The following is a 19,148-nucleotide window of genomic DNA, read 5'->3' as shown; positions in this document are numbered from 1 at the left end:
CCAAACCACATGAAAACAGAGGTGATCCTGCAGTTTCACAGTCTCTTCCTGAGACTCTGGACACGTTGCTACTGGGCACACCTATGTTTCAATCTAGATGGGACTCCTTAGGAGATGTAAAAGTTTTTCAGGGCATCTCCGCAAGGAATTATTCTGAAGTGGAGGGGCACTTTTTCAGGAGAAAAGAAATTCCCAGTTCTAAATTTGTTTAAATTCAATGCAGTGAGCTGAGGGTGGATTACACTAATTTGGCATAATACACCTTTATTCTAAACTAAGAGACCCAATCAATGGAATGATGTCAGATTAACTGTTCTGCCTGAAACACACTGTCTATTTTGAGTTGAACTACTCTGTCTGGACAAACCACCAAATTCATATTTGAAAGCATCAACAATCTCCAAAAAACTTGAAGCCCAAGGCCACCCATCACAACCCAGGTCGCTGTGAAGAGCTGCACACTGCAGTGGCTGTTTAGGAGAGATTGTCACGAACAAATGCTAAAGCTGACAAGCCAGGTCAGGGGGATTAAAAATCTAAGTGGCTGCCCCAAGAGACACCTCAGATGTCAGACTGAATTCAGCTTCAACCGAGGGCAAAGGGCTGAAGTCAAGAAGAGACTTTCCCCTATGAAGATCATAACACAGCTACAGGATTTTGAGCTCCCTCCACCTGCAGCACTAAGAAGATGACCTGCGACTCTCAAAGGCATTTCACAACTGTTCCTGCAGCACGTCTACGTTGGCAGGGGAGAAGCTCAAGACCAAACCAGCCACGGCAGCCAGCCCAAACAGCGCTTATAATGCCTGCTCCCCCTGCAGATACACGAGCTCAGACGCAACCACCATTCTCAAGAGCACCTGGACTCTGCAGAGCAGTATCTGCTACTTCCACCCTGGTAACTGCTCAAGCCATCACCTGTTTGAGCATGTCCTTTTCATAACCATCTCAGTCAAAAAGAAGGGACAAGTCCCTTCAAGCATAACCTCCAGAATTAAACCTTCTAACTCCTGAAGCATAACCTCCAGAATTAAACCTTCTAACTCCTGAAGTAAGGACTACCACAGACTCCTCATGAGATACTCAGTGATATGTTCAAAGCAAGGCTGACTACTGCTAGCAAGGAACCACAGCATTTCAGGAAATCTCACCAAGCTACTCTCAGATGACATTGCTTGGCCTCTGATGACAGCAAAGGTGCTAGAGTGCAGTACGGGGCAACTTCCATTGGCCAGTCGTGCTGAGTTCCACATCACCACACCGAGGATCCAGCTAGCTAGCTTGCATGCATCTCTGCAAATTGGGCTGTTCCCCTAACAGCCTCACGAGCTGTCCCCTTTCACCCCACCATGCCCCAGAGCACTGCTTGGCTGGAGAAGTCATGGAGGACGCATTCATATAATGCTGAAAAAAGATAAGCAAAAGAAAAGCCTCCTCTGAGCTGGCGATTTCAAAAGGAAGCAACGCCAAGTAAAGTGACCTGCAGCCAGAGCTTTGCAAACACCGCAAAGAGCATCTTTACATGCTGCCTTGCAGGCCGATGTGAGCTCACTCGGCTGGCCTGCGCAGCGGGCTCAAGGCAAAGCAGCTCCTTCCCAGGAGTCACGCAGTCACGGGCACTGTGGCCGTGAGGCCAAGGTGACAAGCCCTGCCGAGAGGCTGGGTAAATTAGGTCCAGCTTGGCATGGCCTGCTGCGGCTTTCAGGCAGCCAGGAGCACAGACAGAGCTTGGTTGCTGGGCATCAGGCTGGTCATACTCTGAAGGCACCCAGAAAGATCAGCTAGACTCATACTCCAGCTTACTGCAGCCCACAGCCCTGTTACATGTGAAAATCCACTGTGGGTAACCTCCAGCACCAAAGTGACAAGACAGCACCTTCCCTCCCACGCACTTCATCCTTCCAGGTATTCACTTTCCTCACCCGAGCAGCGAAGAGAGCGCCAACAATTTGAAGAGTTTCCCCCATCAACCAGCACAATACTGTTGTATGAGGTCTTTTAGCTATTGACTTGGAGACCATCTGAGTTACTCAAGTTCATTTCTCCAAGTAAGACAGGCACCAAAGCAGCCTTTGTTATGCCACAACCATCTTGGGCAAACCACCACTGACCACAACCGTGAAAGCGCCCGAGGTCTGTCCATACCAGAACATGCGCTATTGACACCACTGCTGACATACAAGTTGATGTGCCACTAATCGCAGTCATCTGGAAAAGACTTTGAGTTAATTTAGGCTTAAAAACACCTCACGCCATAAGGTTTGCTGGAGATAGACAGCCTTCCACCAACAGACAAGAAACATTTTGGCGTAGGACTTAATGTCTTGTTCCTCAGTGCTGGAAGCCTACAGAGCAAATCTGACTCACTCCCCCTATCTGGATGGGTTTGGCAGCAGGATGGAAAAATGTTGGATGGAAAAAGAGTTGCTCTTTAGAGCCCATGCTGGGGGAGGGGGTAGGCAAAGATGTTCCCAACCAGACCTCCCTGCAGCTCTGCGTCGCGCAGAGCCTCTGGCCAGGAGGGCAAAGCCAAAGGCGCAGAAATGTGTAACGGACCCTTCGTGAGCTGGGACCACCCAGGCACATCGATGCAATGACTAAACTGGCTGTCCCCAGGTCTGTAAAAAGATGAAGGGCAATAGGTAGGGAGAAAAAAAGGAGTGACCAAAAAATTTGGCCACAGCCCTGGGCAGATTGAACAGTATTGAGCAGAGACTGAGGAGAGAAGGTATGTTGGAACAAGTGTACGGTACCTCCCCAAACCTCCAGGCAGAGTATGAGCTCTAAATAGGGACATGTGGCCATTTCTTTCACAGCTGAGTGAAGTACAAAAAGTAAATGGCCAGCATAAAAATAATGAGGAAAATGAATGAAAACATCAATTCCAAAAGAACTATTAGGATCCAGGGCCAGATTTCGAAATTCTCAGCTTCCACAATTGAAGCCAGATTTTCAAAAGCATTCAGTTCTTGACATGCTGAGCTCTTCTGAATAGGCAACCAACTTATTTCGATGCCTAAATGGGAGCTGACCTCTTTTGAAAATGCTGCCCTTAAGCAGTCTGCAGTAGTGCAAAGCAAGGAACTTTATTAATCGGGCAGCTTTCGATCTGCCCGGCATCCCCGCAAGCACCGCCAGAGTGGGCTGCGGCAGGAGAGGCGGCAGAGGTGGGGAGCGGAGGAGGCCCCAGGTGCTCCAGTTGCCTTCCCAGAGGCACTGGTCCCGGGCAGGGGGCTGCACCGGGAGCCACAGGGCAGCTGTGTGACCGTGTCCTGCTCTGCTGCCTCCTCTCCCCACGGCAGGTACGCTCCGAGATACCCCCCGGCTGCTGACACTTCTGCAGCCACCGACACCGCTAGCCTCAACAGCTCCTGCTTAATCGCTGTCTGGGAAAAGAAAGAGTTAAAGTAATTTAAAGGCCTTCAAGGGGGGAAGGGAAAACAAAAATTATTTGTTTATTTATTTCTAATTCTTTCCTGCCAGGTTAAAATAACAATTTCCTGTGGTGGAGCAAAGGCTCTAAGTCCATTTCAGACAGCCCAGTAAATCAAAGGAGGGGCCATTAGGAGAACAAAATTAACAAGAGCTTCATCAGATATGGAGGGGTGGTGGGGGTGTAAAATCTGTCGGCTCAGCTTCCCGCCACACACCTAAGCCCACCGAGGCCCCCGCGCAGCCCCAGCTGTGCCGCGGCGATGGAGGGCACTGCGGAGGGAGCGGGGCAAGAGAGAAAAACCAGAGGTGAAGATATAAAAGGAAATAAAGGTGCACGCGAGTGCGGGGAGGGGGGTGGTGTGTGATAGAGCTCGAAAGGAAAAAGGGATCTGAATTAAGCGCAGGCAGCGGGAGAGGTGTTTGCTGATTAGAAGCTGAAGGTTTTACTGAGGAAATGCTGCTCACAGCCCCAAGCCCCCTCCTGCTTAACAAGGGCTGACCAAGCAGCCCTTGTTAATGCCACGCTGTCTGTGATTTACAAGGTTCCCAAATAGGAACCAGCCTCTGCCCCGGCTTCGGGGCAGCATCCCCGCACCACACGCCCCAGCTCCGTGGGCAGGCGGGGGCGAAATGCAGAGCCCAGACTGGGAGACAGCGAAAATTTGCCGGGGCACGGGAGGGCGGTTTGGGGTTGTGTCAGGTGGCTGGACCCCAAACGCCTGCTCGCGAAGGGGAGGAACGGCGGGAAGGGGAAGGGGCTGCTTTGCACTGAGGCAAAAGCTGCAGCAACTCAGGTCCAGTTACCAGCTGGGGACACCCTGGGTGACTCTGGAGAATTCACTGCAGCTGGTCTCCATTTCCGACAGGTCAAGTAGGGACAATGATACTCCCAGTTCTCTATTTTATACGTTGAGACTTAAGCTCTGCAGAAAAAGCAATGTCTTACACAGTACAGTGTGCCAATTCTACTTGTAATCATTAGTTTTTAATACAAGAGAGTATTTTTTTCTGTTGTTCCATAGAGCTTAAAGCACAGAAAAAGAAAATGTAGAAGAGAAAAGAGCCATAGTACCCCTTTGCTTTACAAATGAGGGAACCTGAGGGCTAGAAGAGGAAACCAACCTGGCCCAAGGTCATACAGTAAAGCAGGGCTGGAAACCAAAAGCTCTCTGACTGGGACCTCCATCCCATCAGGCAAGTTGTTCTTGGATCCAAAATCTTTCACATCCTGTCTGAAAAAAGCTACCATACAACTGTATAATCCTTTAGCTGAAAAAATACTGTCCTGGTGACACACCTGAGCAAGTCAGCTGCAAAGTCCCCACATGATTCCTGGGTGCGGATGGCAATCTGGGCACCCCTGGCTGTTTCTCCCCAAACTGTCTAACAGTAACACCTCAGAGGACAAAATTAACCTCTACCAACCCCCATCCCCACTCCGAAGTATTGATTTCACACTGCTAAGTTACACTCGCTCTCTCTGAAAGGGTTTGGAAAAGGACAGGTTTGCAGAAGGAGAGACGCTCCACCTCCCACGTAACAGCAAGTGCAGCCGAGGGGGATGGGGGTGCGAATGCTGTGGCAGCATCCAACATTAGAGCACCATGTTTAAAGTCAAGGAGGTAGCAACAGCGTATGTGCAAACACGGATTAAAGCTTGCCTGCTTCCCTCTGCAGCACTGAAAGCTCCTGACTTCAGAGTGCGTTAGCTCTATTAACATAGCCCTTGATTAACTGTGTGAGAAGTTCCCCCCCCCTCCCTTTTTTAAAGTGATTAGGCAAAAAAGACTCTCTTACTGACTACTTGTGAGCTCAGAGAGTCCATCAAGAAGCCACAACAGAGAAAGCCTGGGATAAATTCACGCTCGTAATTGGGAGAAGGAAAATATCCAGAGCAAAACCTGGCATGGCACCACCACCACGCAGATGAGCGAGTTTGCCTGCAAGCTACAAATTTCACTTGGGCACCGGGTGACCCTAAAAAAGAAACACAGATCTTCTCCAAGCAAGTCCTGAGCAATTCAGTGGCAACAGACACCTTTCTAAAAAAAATAACCAAACTAGACTCGCAGGTAAAACAGCTCTTTTTCCTTGAACAGAACAGCTCATGGAAACTAAACCAGCAATGAACCAAACGAAACATGCAGTGGTCTTTGTGACTTCATTTTCGTCTTCCCCAAGACGAAGCTACTGCCCTTGGGCAGCTCCTTTCCACAACAGCCTGTGGTAACACCAGGGAAGGGACTGGGCACGCTGGCTTCAAATTAGCAACAGGATGCAAAGCCTCCTCATCGCCCCTCTGACTTTTGCTCGCGCCCCTGAAGACCCAACGCCTGCAGTTTCTGGCACCTCTCCATCCGACGGTTCCTCTGAAGCGAGCGCCACTTCCCAGCTGGCATTGATCAGGCTGACTTCGCTGAGCCCCAGCGAACCCCCTCACGTTGGCGTTTCGTCAGCCAGCGAGCTTGAGGCCGCCCCAAGGACAAAACACGCCACCCTCACGCCGGCCACGGGCTCCCCGGCGTCGGCACCGCAGCGAGCGCAGCTTGCCTCGGGCGATGCCGGCAGCACGGTGGTCCCGGGGTGGCTGGACCCACCGGCCTGAGACAGCCCTGCCGCAGGCGGGCCAGGGCCGTGAGGATGGCCTTGCCCCGCGGGATACGCCTCCCTTTTTCCGCAGCTACCAGGAGAGGAGCCCTGTGCTAAAACACGGTATGCACGCCGGCTTTCGCTGCCCCTTGGCGCGCCCCGAAAACAGCTCCAGCCCTTGAAAAGACAAGGCTAAAGAGTAAGAAAGAAAGAAAACCCGCGTCCTTTCTTCAATATCGTGCTCCCCCCATGCCCTAGACACTTAATTTCCCTCCTTCCCCCCCGGCTTCCCCCTCCATTCTGAGTAAATTCAATTTGACAACCCTGCTAATTGGATAAACGCTGCTCCCTACGCTCCTTTAAGGCTGCCCGCTTTTCTCTCCTTGTTTTTGGAGGGCGATTGTGGCTGTTCTTTAACATGAATTCCATCTGCTTTATTTCTCCTCTGCCCATTCAAGACCCCTCCTGAATATGTATGAGGGGCTGTGCCCCCCCCTCCTCTTTCTCCTCCATCCCACCTCCCTCCCTCATCAACCCCCGTCCCTCTCCCTGCCCTCTCCCATTGCCCGGGACAATAACCCCCCAAATGCCCCCTTCTCCCACCCTGGCCCTTTTTGCTTTAGATAAACACAGGCAGTGTCAAGTGTGAGGAGGGGGGGGGAAGGATGGGGTTCAACTGCCAGTCAAGCCTCGGGCCCTCAATGAAGCCCGGAGGCCTACCCTAATCTGCTGCATGCTTGCCATATGGGAGCTGTGTTGCCCTGGGAAACACTAACAGGCAGAACGGAGCTTAATAGAGTCCATATTCATTGTAATGCAGTGAAATGGCTCGAGGGACTATTGCCCCTTGGGTCTGTTTTCATTCTTCTGTTCCCCCTCTTTCTTTTCTCTCTCTCTTTTTTTTTTTTTTTTTTTTTTTTAAATAAATTTTTTTCCTCCCCTCCTTCTCTCCCCTCCCTTGCCCCCCCCCCCCCCCCCCCCCCCCCCCCCTTTCTTCCTTTCAAAAGGACCAAGTCCCTGGAGAGCTCTAATCTGGAGAGGCTGGGGGCTCCCCAAAGGGCCGGCCGGCCAGCGGGGCAAGAGCGGGAAGGGGGAAGGGAGAGGGTGGAGGTAGTTAGGGAGGCGAAGGAGAGGTGGAGGGCAAGAGGAAAGCAGCAACTAATAAGCATGCAGCCGGCCAGCTGTCAAGATGCTGACAATGCTGCTTTGGGTGCAAAGAGCCCGACAGCCAGCACTGGCACGGAGGCTGGTGCAGGGTCTTCCCAGAGAAGCACTCGCCTCCCCTAAGAGCCTCCATCCTTGTCTGCTGAACACGGCACAAGCAACAAAAAAAAAAAAAAAAAAAAAAAAAAAAGAGAAGGGCGCAGATGGAGCGTGCTGCGCAGCCTCTTCAGAAACAAAGTGCACCTAGGAAACAGATGTTGTTGCTGCAACAAGCTCGGAGCTGCTGGCTGCTCTCTCCTTCTCCCAAGCGCGCGAGGGGGGAAAGCGGCCCCGCAGCAGTCACCAGGGCTGCCCCTGCAGGCAGGACAGGATGCCTCTCCAGTCAAAACCCTTCATTCCAACATCAGTCCCATCCTGGGAGAGCTGCCACAGTTTTAGACCAACTTTTCCTCTGCATTCCCCACCCTTCCCATCCTCGATCTACCTGTAGACTCTCCAGCCTCCCAGCTAACATCCTAATTTAAAGAGCTGAGGACTCTCAAAGGGAGTGCACATCTGCAGCACTTATCGAGGGGTGTGGGCTGGGCATCCAAGGGGTCGAACATCAAACGTCAAAAGAATCAGCAGAATTGCTGGTATCAAGGCCCTGCGAGACCCCAACCGAGCGCACACAGGGTTGCAGCTCAACCTACTCTCATGTCAAAGTTGGCATCAAGAGAAAGCGTCAGGATCCCCTTGTAAAACTACATCAACAGAGCCACACACTTGTGGAGATCAGTTACCTACTCTTGAGCATTTTCAGTTTGCCCCATGCCTGCTACTAACTCAGCTCACGGTGCAGCAAGAAAGTCTGACTTATCTGAGGCTTTGCAATGGGACAGCGTTGCATCTTCATGGTAAGAAACACTTCAGAGGAAGCAGCAGGAAAGAGGTCACCCACTGACACAAGTGGGGTGTGAAAACACAACTTCAGTCTTAGAAGCAGGGGATTTACTGCACTGTATTACTTGCCTGAAGCATCCCATCTCTTGCCATATGAAAACAATACCTGCTTTATCATTCACATCACAACTCAAGCCGGAGACCAGTGCCGACGCAGTCAGAGCTGCAGACAGATGCTGTACCAAACACGGAGTGAAAACCATCCCATGTCCCAGAGACTTCACACCACCGGCTAGAAGGGTGACTCACTTTAGGATGTTTGATACAAGCAGTAACAAAATTCATCCACCTACAACTTTTCCTATTTGGACAGAGAGGCAAAGCATGTAGCGAGGAGCTGGGAACAAGGGAGCACCTGGGCAAGGATGATGCTGTGGGACCCGCAGGACAGGCGGCGAGCGATGGGCAGTGCTGCTGGCTCCGGTCTGGGCCCCACCGTGCCGAATCCCACACCAATGTGAGCCGGGTGTCAGGTTGTTCCCTTCTCTGTCAGCAACTGCAGCGGAGGAGAGCGCCGGGAGGGATGGGCAGTTCCCACCAGGAGCCGTCATCACGCAGGCACAGATGTGCCTGTGGCTAGTTTACATTAGCCAGGGCACTGCTTTTGTTTTTCCCTTCTCATCCTTTCCAAACAAACAAACAAAAAACACCCAAAACTTGAAGTCTGAGGTTGAAACTCTAATTGCCTTTTTGCCTCTGGGGTTAGGGAGAGGTCAGAAAGGAGGCAGGCCGGGAACACACAGGCAAAAGCCCTGTGAGATACCAAAGGAAAGCGGGGAATAAAGGTGGCAGAAAGGAAAAGGCAGGAAAATTAAATGGAGATGAGGGGGGGTCAAGAAAGAAGGAGAAATGGGAGAGTTGGTATTTTGGCCGATTTCCTTACGCTGCATTTGTCCCCACTGCTCCAGGGGCCGGGCAGGCAAGGAGCAGGCAATGCCCCAGCTCACCGGCCACGCGTGTGCCTGGGCTCAAGTCCCTGCTCTGAGGAAGGCAGGGCACCTGGGACCGCCACATCTCAGGCAATCACTCTCTCCCCACCTGCCACTCTTCCACTTTGTTTAAACACGGGCTACTCGTGATAGCAGGAAAACCACTCCTGCTCTCACCAGAAACTCCACCCTGCTCTAAGACAAAAAGTTTCATCACCAGTTGCACATCCACGGAGTGCTCTGGTCCAAGTGAAACAGCGTTTTTCCACAGGGAGAGCAGGATGCTTTCCTCCAAAGCTCTTTTCTCTCAGCTCTGTGCCTCTCCCCCCAGCAGCTCTCAGGGAGCACACACACCCAGCCAACCCTCACCCCCCAACTGCAGGACACCGCCAGGTTGACCAAAACGAGCATTTCGCCACTGATGGGGCAGCAACGCTACAAATCCCGCATCCTAGGCTACCTAACAGCCAGTGGTCAGGAACGGGCCCCAGGGAAGGAGGACCACAAATCATGCCAAAGGTGTGACATGGAGCTGCCCTGAAGAGACCCATCTCCGTTTTATTGTCTCTGTCATGTGATGGGGTCAGGCTTGCAACGGGACAGACAATAAATATCACAGTGACCATTCATGCTGGTAACCACCAGATGAAACACTCCTCTCTCTGAAAAGCAGGATCCATATAATATAAATCAAAGCACCGAGGAGTGGTGTACCAGACAAACACCACCGGTCAGCATCTGTAGGACGCGCCGCAGGAGTGCCTGGGGAGCAGGGAGCGTTTCGGCGTGTCTGTCAGCTACGGCCATCGCCGAACCGGGTCTTGGAAGGTCCCGTTTGCAGAGTGGATCACAAGCCAGAGAGACAGCAGCCACGGATGCTTTTTGAAAGCAGCCCACTTCTTTATATGCTTAAACATGAATCTACCTTTAGGTACCAAATTAAAAATTAAAATAAAAAAAAAAAAAATCATCTTTGTCTAGGAACAATAGAAAAATCTTGTCCAATTAGGAACAATAATAGAGTGAAACAAACACACAAACAAACAAAGAGGAAAAAAAAAAAAAAAAAAACACAAACCCACAGAGACTGCCAGTGACACTGTTAAGCCTTCCTTGGGGGGAAGTTGCAATGGGGAAATTTTCCCGCACAGCAAAGACTTGGGTAGCCTTCCCAACTTTTGAACCTTCTTCCAGTGTGTATTTGAAGAGACAGGGCGCCTACAACACTTGCAGTAAAAAAATGACCAAGTTTATATTAAATACAACCAGGGGCACAGTAGAAATACCTGCCAAAATAATGCATCCAGAAGGTCATAACAGAGGCGTTGATCCTGCCGTCTCCAAAATCAGCCTGATCTTTGCCATGACTTCAATGGGAGCAGGCCCAGAAACTGCATTAACAAGCACGAGCCTAGTTTAACACAGTTGACATCAAAATCCAGAAGAGCATACAAAAGAGACAGGACAAAGTACTCGCCAGTAACGTCAATACAAAGTTTAATCCCCAGATGGCTGGCTTTAGAGACATCCCCATCACCACCATAAAGAGAAACTGCCTTCTAGTTTGCACTCCTTTCAGCAATGACTTGTTGCTGGGATGCAAAAGAGCACAAGCCCATTTTTCTTGCACTTTGAAGATGGTATTTAAAAGTTGGTTGGGTTTTGTTTTTTTTTTTTCTTCTTATTCTCTTATAAATTTGGGAATAAATGGGAGTTTTTACTCTCCATAGCTGTCACTTTAATGCTTTCACTAACAATAATAATTTTGGTTATGGGAGCAGGTCAGAAGCCTCCAGGACTCTCTGCTGGAACAGATTTCCCCTGGAAGACATGTCACTACTCCAAAAAACACAAGAGGAAGCTCGAGGCCAGCAAAACAAAGGGACAGAAATGACTACCCATAGAAAATGCTCCGGCCAGTGCCAAAAGCCTAGCTGGGGCGTGGAGGCTCAGTGCCGAGTGCCAGCACCCAGACAGGCTGGGCTGTGGCCCTCATTCGTGCTGTGACCACCAGCCGCCACGCTGCTCCAAAATCCCACGGGGCCCACCCTGGAGGCAAAAAAATGATGGGGGGACACACTCGCAGCAGGGTCTTGGGCTAGGTGACAGATTTCCCCTGCCCCAGAGATGAAGAGGAGACGGTCGCATCTCTTGGGGCGTCCAAATCTTCTTTAAAGATTGCTTCCGCACGGCATTTGCCCCGTTTTTCATCCCAGCAATAAATGCGCCTCTCCAAAAATGATGGTCCAGTTGAGGACAGTGACCCAAACACAGTCCAGGAGACGGAGCAAGACCTCGCATCGCCCTGCAGAGACGGGCAGGGCCAGCACCCGGTTCCTCCCTCTCGCCGAGGGGATGCTCCACAACAAAAGGATGAAAAACCACTGCTGCCCCAGGGCCTGGGAAGGGCGGCGTACCTGCCGGTGCCCCGGCACAGACCCGCTGCCGGCTCCCCGCTCATCGCCCCTGCCCGTTGACACGGAGCCGGAGGCACCCCCCCCCCCCCCCCCGGGCCCTTCGCGCAATAAGCGCCAGCAGCAATTCCAGCTGCAAAGTTTGCTTTCCTTGACGCACAGTTTACTTTCTCCATTCCCCCGCATCCCGCCCCTGCCACTTACCCCTCACTCCAAAAAGGCTCTCTCAAACAGGCTTAAGCTTTAAACAAATAAGGGCTTGGAAAGCAGCAGCCTGCTCCTGTTTCCCTCCCCACCACCCCTGCTCCCCCCCCCCCCCCCGCTGCCTCCACCTCCGAGCTGCGGCACAAGCGGAGCTGGCGAGCGCCGTGCAGGCATAGAAAACAAACACGTGGAGCAGAGCCAGCTGTGAAGTCGGATTTGGCATACACCGTTTGCAAAAGGCATAAAAGCACATGGGCGAAGGGGGAAGGGGAGAAGGGGGGTAGGGCGGGGAGCCGGGGGTGCCCCGGCCTCAAGGGGAGAGCGTGGCTCCCTAGCAAAGACCCCGCGCTAAGATCTGTATGTACGGGTGCTGATCTCGTGTCCTGCGTGGATGTGGAGGGGAGAGACAGGCCTACAGCAACATTTCCAAGGCTATTTGGCATCACGCTTCCGCACCCCTTCCCTAGCGAGATGGACTGTTTTTGCACGCCCTTGCCCTCCCTCCCAGGCAAAATTTTGTTCTCTGATGCAACACGTGAAAAATAAATAACACTTTTGCCTCCTGGGGCTTCCAATTCTCCCCATGTCTTTCTTAGGGTTTCTTATCCCCCATGCACACGATGCTCCAGGGCCCCACAGCGCAGGAAACCCTGACCCAACGTCCCCATCACCTCGGCTGAGGTAACATACGTTGAGGGCATGCATTCACACTAATCCTCTTCCACATCATCATCTTTTTTTTATTTATTTACTTGCCCCCTGCCCTCCCCTCCCCCCCCACAACTGTCCATTTCTGGAAGGGCTTCAGATAAAATATCCCTCCTCTCACACCCAAGCTCCCAGGGGATGTCAGATTCTCCCCTCACCAGTCTGGTCTAGCCATGGGGATGGCACTCGTAGGCTTTAGGAACAGATCACCTACGGCCTTACATTAACGTTGGATCCATGCAGGTTTCCCTCCACCTCCGTCCTCTCCCAGTCATCTCCAAGTGAAACGAAACAGATGCCCATGCACTCTGCCTGATTTGGGGTAGAATCCAGCACTTTGGCGTGGTTTGCTTGTGGCTTTTACCCAAACCCATAAACCAACCCAGGTTTGCTTGGAAGGTCCTCAGCAGCGTTTGGAGGCGGTAAGAAAAGCAGCAGTGTCCTACTTGGTCTTGGACCTCATCCAAAACAGGCCAGCAACTGGACAGATTAACAATCTGGGCTGACCACCCAACCACCTGCAGACATGTTTTCACCAGTCTCATTACAACCCCTGAAACACAGCAAGATCTTTCCCCAGTCTGGGCTCACCATGAACACTTGTCCCTCAGCATTGCTCCAAATCACCAAACTGACAACAAGAACAATATTTGGTTATTGTTCTTCCTGGGAAGTACATTATTGACCCTTGAACGCAGCCAAGGAAGGTAATTTACCTTGGAGAAATCTTGCAATAGCCTTTTGTTCATGTGTGGAATTTACCCGGGTGCTAAAACAAAGCCATGGATTGCTGCAAATAAAGTATTGCTCAAAACCAACCAACCCACTCTGATCTTTTTCCTTCTGTGGGAAAGTTAGGTATTGCAAGACAAAAAGGAATAGAGGTTATGACGCCACATTTCTGGAATCGCTTCTTCACCTATTGGACAAAACATAACCCTACCTTGGGTCTCAGCTTCCCAGGTTGCAAAAACAGGAATAGCAAACCCCAGCTGGTACAAGCAGTAACCAGATGAACATGAGTCAGACAATTTCACATTCTCGGGTGAAAGGTGCAGGACAGGTATGCAGTGTTATTATCTGTAATGCTTCTTGGTAGCCCCAGGATTTCTAGATTAGTAAAATACAGATGTCAGCATCCTGGCGATACAGCCTCAGTAACCGAACCAAGCAGGGAGGAGGAGCAGGCTGATTACAACAAGGGGAAAAAACATGAATTTGCACCACACACAAAATATTGTGGTTAAGGGAGACGGCAACCAAGAGATTATCGACAACGGAGAACAGGATAATTCAGTGGGGTTTGTCAGACTAAACTTTCTGTAATCACAGACTCCAGGGAAAGTGTTTGTCAAGCAAACATTCAAACGCACAGCTGCCAAGAACTAAGTAAACAGAGGGAGAAGCAGCAGAGTCAATGTGGCACCATTTGCAAATGTCCTGTGATCGGCTGTCAGAGGCCAACTGAGCCCATCAGCAGGCACTAGTGAAGCCAAGGGGCTGAGCTGCTACGGGAAGACCCACCACCAGGTTAGACGAACAAGGAGCAATTCACGCCTTCAAAATCTTTTCATCCAGCACAGGATTTGCAGACCTGGGTTCACAGCAGCCTGTGTGGGTTCAGCAGGCACTTTCCTGCACCGCACTTGCACGCAGGCAACCACCTGGGCGAGTGGAATGAAGCCAAACTCCAGGCTGAAGGGAATCCTCCAAGATAATGAGCAGTACCCAGCAGCTATTGGTATCATGTGCTTATTTAGCACCGTTTTACCTAGAGGCCTGTGGTGGTAGTTACTGTGCTTATGGGGAGTCAGATGCCCTGGCCAAAACATACCACAGATCTAAGGGCAAGTCAGCTGATCCCAGCCCTGAAACCAGGGGTGCTCGGTGGTGCCCTAAGTGAAAGGAAATACTGTTGTTCTGCTTCCCACCCAAGTGCCAATCCATCAGTCAGGGCTTCCCACCCACGGTTCACAAGACTGCTGAAAAGGGTATGTGGATGACTTAAGGGGTCCAAGAAGAGGGACAGATAATATGCAAGTTCAGACATGCTGTGCAGTGAGTTGCGCACATGAAATTTCCAACCAGGTCTACTAGTCTCCATAGGAAAATATTCAAGATTGCACGTGTCAAAAAATAAAGCTGAAACCCCTCACAGGCGATCCTGCACACGCATCTTTTGTCCAAATGCTCTTACTCTTCCCCACCTCATCCTCATGGGTGACACCAGAGTGGCGTTATATTGATTTCCTACAGATCAGACCTCCCTTGGCTGTCTAGAAAGAAGTGTGCAAGACACAAAGCATGTTTCAAAGCCAGCACTGAATGCATCGCTTCTCTATTAGTCACTGGCCACCAACATACCCACCATGATGCTGCTATAACCACCCCTCGGCACGTCTGGGGCCAGCTGCACTTTGTGCAAGTGACCCAAAATTCACATGCTGCAGCCAAAGCTGCTGGGAAGAGGTAGCTTGTGGTCTCAAGCCCAAAGTTAAAGACAACTTCTTCAGAGCTGAAGATTGTGTTCAGGAGGTTCATGGGGGAATTTGGAAAGCTGTTATCCTCCTACCTAGAGAAAAGGGACTGTAAGAGAATGGAGGGCCAGAGAGACTGCTGGTGCTCATGAAGCAGGGGCTTGCAGGTTTAGTTGCTGTGAATATTGACTCCTCCTGGGTTTAAAAAAAGGGGCATTAAGCATTTTATGCCTACAGCATTGGTCCCCTCCAGCTCTGAGGGAAGAGGGTGGTTTTCCCAGGAGAATGTCAGCCAGCAAACTCCATACAAACAAACAGCCCAGCACCATAGCACAAAACCCTTGGGTCTTTTTAATCAGGAGGTACATGACCTCCTCTGGAGTCCTGACACAAGTGCTTCAAGTATTTACAACCTGAAGAATATTTTAATGAAGCGATAGAGTTGCTGTAACTTTCCCTTCTCTGCTCCCCTCCTGTATCCCCACCCTCAGTTTGCTACTGTGCAACAGCCCTGGGGCAATTAAATCAGCAGCCTACATATCATGCAATATTTATGGCCCAAGGCAGTCACAAATATAGCAGTACATGGCTACGGAGGTTTTCCAGCACCCATACCCTCCAACAACACGATTTTCTTGCATAGGAGACTGGCTCAAAACAGAGAGGAGGAACCAGCACTGTGACTTCCCAGCGGTTTCCAGCACAACCATGAGCTACCTGGGGCTGGGGCTTGCTGCTGCCCTGCTCCCAGCAGTGCAGGGCTCCTTTGGTCAAAGGACAAAGTGTTTCCCAGGCGTCTTGCACATCACGAGGCAAATGTAGCCCCTGCCTCCCAATGGGAACAGCTGAAGCAGAGCTCAGCAGCATCTCAAATCCCACCAGGTGTTTCTGGCAGGGCAGGAAACAGCACACTGGTCCTGACCCGCAGTAAGGAACATGCAGATTTTCTTTTTCAAACGGCAACTGCACTAGTTCTGGACCCTCACTGATAAGCAAGCACAGATTTCTCATCCACTCACTACCATTTCTAAGAAGAACTTCAAACTGTGGTTAGTACTTAGTCACAACAGCAGGCTTAGGTTTGAGACCATTCAGGTCACCTGGGCCACGTAACAAAAAAACCACAGCCCCGTTTTAGGTCCAGGACTTTGGTGTTTCCCTGAACAGCAGAAGTTGGACAACAAAGGGTTAAACCTGGTATAACCTCAAAAAAAAAAAAAAAAAAATCACTCTTTGCTTTCTGAAGCAAGAACATCTTTGGCAGGGTCCCCATCTGGGAAATGACATCCCGTTCCCCCTCGCTTCCCCCTCTTCTCCCCCTGAACTCAGAACAAAGCACTGCACTGCCCAACATGCTCCTCCACCGGTTTCATCTTGGTCCAAACACTTCTTGCGTTTCAACTCCTGCCAAAAAGAAATGGATTAAAAAAAATATATATATTAAAAAAAAAGTCATGTGTGGGGCAGGGGGAGAGGAAGCAGAGAGAGTAGAGGGAAGTAATTAAAATTGAATCTTGATTAGCTACCAGTGGTGGAAAAAGGAAACAGTGGGGAGAGGAGATTTTTCTCTTGTGATCTGTCATCTTGAGGCTGAAACCAGTAGGCCCAAGACCTCACACAACCGTCCACCTAGGACCAAACCTAACTTGCTTTACCTTTCCAGTCTACCACGTGCCACCCCACCATCATCAGAAGAGGCATCTTCTTCCTCAACACAGTTTCCTAACAATCACCACGCACATTTTTCACCACTCATAGCTGTAGTCCCGCCAGCCTTCCCCCACCCTGCACTGAGCACCTGTTGGCAAAGGGCTGGAGGACACAGCACAGCTGGCCTGCCCTTGCTGGCCTTTCCACCTTCGATACCAAACACAAAGGTTTGGCCATTGCAAAGCCATAGAGAATCCTAGAGGAAACGAGCCTGGAGGAGATGGCTTGTGCCTGCTCTGTGGATACGCTGGATGGGCCAAATGAAGAGCTTCAGACTGGCTCTGCCTCCCAGAGACACCCTCCCAGACAAAATAAAAAAAATAAAAAAAAAAAAAAATCACATTGGCTAAAGAAGCATTTAAAAGCAAAACAAAACAACAGTCCAGTTTGGAGAGTTTGTAATAGCTGAACCCAGGGACATGCAGAGGAAGTTTTTTGTTCCCTCAATACAAAAGCCCTTGGTTTCCTCTCCTCCTCATTCCAGCATTTCCCCATTGGGGGAGTTAGAGACAGTTCAAGGCCTCCTAGCAGCACAGACAAAACTGAGTCCTGCTGCCCTGAGGACAAGTGGCTGGAGGGCTGCAGGAACCCTGAAGAGCTGGGCAAGCTGAACCTGCTGCCCCTGAAGGACGGTCAAAGGGCCACCCCTCTAGCATCCCTGTGACCTGCCACAGGCTGGTGCTTCCCTCTTCCCAAGGTGTGACTTCGGCTGACAGGCTGCAGGGCTATGCCATTTTGATTCCCCAGGGCTCACTTGTGCTACAGCTGGCGCAATGCAGCGTGTCAAAGAGTGGGAGAGATTAACTCCTTTTTAAGTATCTCATTACTGTTATATTTTTAAACACAGCTGGTTGAAAATTTTTCTGCAAAGCCATAAATAAATAAATACTTCAAGGAAATTTCCTGCAATTTGAAAACGTTACCTACTGGTCTGGCCTTTATCGGATGGTATTCTTTCCCTGGTATGTATAAACTCCACTTGCTTTCAATTTCTCTCCTATAAAAAGCAAATCCATTGAACCATCGATAAAATCTCAAGATTTCCCTGCCTGTACTGTTTGAGATTTGAATGACCACCCCTCTGACCAGTGCCTCAATCACATATTTTTTTTGTCCCACCTGATGACTTACCATTTTCCTTGTCAAAGGTGATACCGCCTCCCAGGACCCAAAGATCCAGACACAGAAAACTTATCTCCCAACCCTGCCTGCAAAATACTTCTTTTCCTGCTCCTCAGGAGGGAGATCACAAAAGAAGCTGACTGGTACTCCGATTGGTTTTCTTCTTTTGCAGGTCACCCTGTGCATCATCAGCTCCCATGCCTCCATCCTAGTCAACACGGTTTAGAACGCAATCAGTTTCTACAGCTGTAGACAACATTCAAAATCGCCAACTGCCATGACATCTGACATTAAATAAATAAGAAAGACAACACCACCCACCACCTTCTATTAGCAATCTGTTAAGGAAAGCAAAGACACCCACTTCTGAAGAAGGCTGGTACAGGAGGCAGAGTTTCTCCTCTAGCCTGACCCCGCCTGCAAGCGGCAGACAAAGCCTGTTTAGCAGACTCTGTACAAAACTCTACTATTACGTAAATAGCAAATAAAGTCTTGGGGCCAGCTGAGAAAAGAGGCCCCCCAAGCGTGAGGTTCTGCACATGGAACAATGGAAGTGCTTGCCCCCGAAAGGCTGCCTTTCTACAGTACTTCTCTTTTTACCAGGATGGTGCCCATGTAAACCTTCTTCAACCTTGGAAGAGATGGCTTGGAGCTCCCAGCGTCCTCACCCAAATGCTAAACCGCTGCTTGTAGCCCAAAAAAGGAAACAAATTCACCACCAAATCGCTTCCAGTACTTTTTTCCAGGCTATTGTTATGTAGCTGCATTTGGAAGTAGGGGAGACAAACAAATACATGACTGTGGTCAGTGTCTGTCCTAGAATATGGGAAGGAAAGAAAAAAAAAAAAAACAAAACCAAACCCTAAACCCAATCCTCGTTTTATACATTTAGTCATTTTTGGAGAAAACTGTAAGCAGTAAAGAGACCAGGAAGAAACAGCGACACCAGCCCCTGGGCCTCAGAGGGTGACAACAGGAGAAGCAGTACAGAAGCGAATCTACTCTCCATCTATTAACATATACTGTTCAGCCCAAGAAATTCTTAGAAGCCCCAGCAATAATCTAAGTCAAGAAGTCTACTTCTTCCTCTGCTGCAAAGGTCTAAGACATTTTTGTGATGTGAATTGCTTTATCAATTTAGAAAGCCTTTTTAATGCAAAAATCACCTTTACTTGAGAGGCATTAGTAGGCTTTTCACAGAAAAGATCAGATCATCCCCCCCAAAGACTCACCCAGCAGTGGTCTGGGAGAACATAGCAAACTCTGGCATTTGCTCATTTGTCTACCAGGAAAAAAAAAATATTTTAAAATTCTTTGGCTCTTCCAAAGTTCCTTACATTACTGCCCAGTAAAGGAACATACGGAGTATTCCATTCTCTTATTTTACAGGGACTCCTTTAAGATCTCAGTATTAGGTAGTCTACAAAACCACAATAAAAAGACATCCTCTGACT

At 50.0% G+C, this 19,148-nt stretch overlaps 1 protein-coding gene across 7 annotated transcripts in view; it reads right to left on the bottom strand.

Annotated features, from left to right (window-relative positions):
* Positions 1-19,148, bottom strand: part of BOC (BOC cell adhesion associated, oncogene regulated) — a 58,723-nt gene that overhangs the window by 26,770 nt on the left and 12,805 nt on the right. The window contains exon 1 of one of the 7 annotated variants that reach the window (XM_033005235.2): positions 10,346-10,363. The exons of the other annotated variants lie outside the window; for them this stretch is intronic. The gene's annotated coding sequence lies outside the window, so the exon portion shown is untranslated. Of the gene's footprint in view, positions 1-10,345; positions 10,364-19,148 lie in introns of those variants that run through there. 7 annotated transcript variants of the gene reach the window in all.

Source organism: Tyto alba, unplaced genomic scaffold (assembly GCF_018691265.1).
Source record: "Tyto alba isolate M040663 unplaced genomic scaffold, T.alba_DEE_v4.0 Super-Scaffold_14, whole genome shotgun sequence".
NCBI lineage: Eukaryota > Metazoa > Chordata > Aves > Strigiformes > Tytonidae > Tyto > Tyto alba.
The sequence above is the reverse complement of the archived record's forward strand: the minus strand, read 5'-3'. Positions and strand labels throughout refer to the sequence as shown.